The sequence below is a fragment of the Melospiza georgiana genome, chromosome 1, assembly GCF_028018845.1.
Source record: "Melospiza georgiana isolate bMelGeo1 chromosome 1, bMelGeo1.pri, whole genome shotgun sequence".
Classification (NCBI taxonomy): domain Eukaryota; kingdom Metazoa; phylum Chordata; class Aves; order Passeriformes; family Passerellidae; genus Melospiza; species Melospiza georgiana.
This window is the reverse complement of record NC_080430.1, coordinates 111855015-111857701: the sequence shown is the minus strand read 5'-3', so window position 1 is coordinate 111857701 and position 2687 is coordinate 111855015. Positions and strand designations below refer to the sequence as shown.

Genomic DNA, 2687 nt, shown 5'->3' with positions numbered 1-2687 from the left:
TCCTGTCAGCATGAAAACATTCCTTATTAGATGCCAAAAATGCCATATAAGAGGTGTGGGAAAAGGGAGGGGATCAAAAGACGAAAGAAAGGAGGAGTTATGTCCAGAATCCTTATTAATGGCTCAAGTCAGAGCTCATGCCTTAACACACCAATGTAAATCAATGATGGAAAACAAATGAGTAATAAACCAGGCTTCATTACTTCTGATGTTGATGGAACTACTTATTGGGATTATTAGAATATTTTGAAATTAGTGACAGCTTTCCAAATTTATTATTTTCAATTTAATAGATATCTTTATTGATTGACAGAATTTTTATTTAACTGTATCTGTAATAATGGGGAGAGATCTTACCTGTTTTGGAAGTATTAACTGATAAGCTAAAAGAGGAAACTCAGGCTTGTAAGAATTTTTAGAGACAAATGGAGAGAATCAGGATTGAGAGGTGAGTTGTCAGAAAGCAGATTTGAGAAGCGCTGAGACCATGTTGTATACTAAAACTTTACGGAGATCATAGAAAGACTGGGGCCATTCACAAGAGAAACCCTTTGAGTATTGTCTATGTCACATATAATTGGTATTGCTGTGTGTGTGTCCTGGTCATTGTCCTTCCACATGTTTGGGAATTCAGGAAGTGCATGTGAAAGTTCAGATTCAAGTGCCAGAGAATGACAAATTCTGAAAAGTTCCCAGTAATGAGGGATTCCAGGAGCTCTATGTATGTCTTCAAAGGATGATCTGAAACCATCCTTTGAGAAGGAAATATCTCTTCAGATAATCTGCGCCATTTAATCTAGTCACAGGAAATAATGAGTGTAGGCTAAATGTAGTATTCAATTCAGAAGAAATGCTTTCTACATCTTGCTTTAGTGTAAAAACAGGATTTTGCTTCTAATACAATCCCAGATTTCTGTTTATTACTTTCTTATGACAATGTAAGTTAACTCTTACATGGACTTTCTGGAATGCTGTTTTATTGCACCCCTCCATTTTCTCGATTTTACTTTAAAAACCACCAACCTGGCATCTGACATATTTGATCTTTAGGAAGAAACCAATTGCTAATCTCTCCTAAAAGGTAAAAGTTATGTCCATTTGTTCTATGTGTTACTGAGTGCAAGGACAAAGAAAGAGAGTTTTTTGTAGGTCTGTTTATTTGAAAGTCGCCTTTCATCTTTTCTGGAGTTATTTACTGAATAAGAAATTTGTTTTAAACAAAGCTTGTAAATAAATATGGTTGAGGAGTTGCCATTCAATGCTATGAGAGAGGCAGAATATTTGGTTCTGCTCAGAAACCTTTAAATTTTTGGTCTTCCACTAATTACTTCCTTTGTGTTACCTTTCCTTCAAATTATGTTAGATATCTTGAATAAAAGGAGCTGAGGAAAAGCAGTGCATTTAACCTGATATTAACTCAATTTCCATGAAGACTGAATGCATCTTACAGGTATTATTTGACCAGGAAATCTCAGGTCTTCATGCTATGTACAGCTGCTAAATGCATGAAATATTTGGAAAATATTCTAATTAATTAATTAATTAAAATTAATAATAAATTCATTTCAAAAATTAAACACTTAGTATTGCTTCTCAAATGGGGCAGAGTTCCTGAGTAAGCTGCAGAAGCTGTGATAAAAGTTTCAGCACCTGTACATGAAGTGGACCATGGAAGACATTGCACCAAAGAACTTCTTTCAGCTGCAGTCCACTTGGTTTTCTGCCTGAAATATTTATGTTTTTCTTGCATCCTGAAGTGCTTTGACTTCCAGAGTCATGGGTAGCCATGTATTCATGAAAAAAATTTTGCTCCACATGGAAGGTATTAGCAGTCAAAATGGAACAATTATTGTTTGGTTCTTTTCATTTTTTTCCAGCTTCAGCACACATCTGCTTACTCTGCACTGTTGAGACAAATTACTGTCTTGGCTTTACTGTTTTGAAATGTAAGTCTTTTTATAACCATAGACATTTTGGAAGGAATCTGTGAAGCTGTTTAGCTTTGCCTTCACCAAAAGAAGATTGACTATTCATATATATTGTGAGAAACAAACAGAAGACTTTTTTAGGGTTTTCCATGCTTACTTTTTCAAAACTTCCTAGGAAAAAGTAGTTAATTGTCCAGTGACCTCTTGTCAGTATTTTAGGATATGGGTTATGTTCTTCAGTTAATGTTTTTCAGGTAGAAAACTCTTTTTCCTGCATAGTCCTTATTATGACCTGCCTCTGATTAGAGTGAAATAAACTGAATAAAAGAGTATTGCAGGGAAGCACCAGTGGTGTAGTGGTATCATGCAAGATTCCCATTCTTGTGACCTGGGTTCAATTCCCAGCTGGTGCAAGGAAATTCCCAACTTCCAATCTGTGTGGTGTACCTCACCCACAGGTTTGGGGTAAGTCATGAGGGTATATTTTGGCAATATATTCTGTCTTTTGTTTTGTGTGTTTTGTTGCTTGAATTTTGGGCAGGGCTACTGAGTTGCTGTGGGTTTTTTGTGTGTAATGCAACGGTGTAGAGTGGTATTTTTAGATTGCTTCTATTAAAGAGTTCACTTCTACTTAAAGTTTGCTTTTATGCAAATAAATTGTTTTATGTGACCTAAGAATTCTGGAAATTGTAACTTACTTGTAATTTGAACTTATCAACCATATAACTAACATACCTCTGCACTGGTATGAAATATTCT

The 2687-nt window shown here is 35.2% G+C and overlaps 1 non-coding gene across 1 annotated transcript; it reads left to right on the top strand.

Annotated features, from left to right (window-relative positions):
* Positions 1-2270: 2270 nt before the first annotated feature.
* TRNAG-CCC (transfer RNA glycine (anticodon CCC)) lies at positions 2271-2341 on the top strand. Its single transcript has one exon. It is a non-coding gene; the product is annotated as a tRNA-Gly (tRNA).
* The last annotated feature ends 346 nt before the right edge of the window (positions 2342-2687 follow it).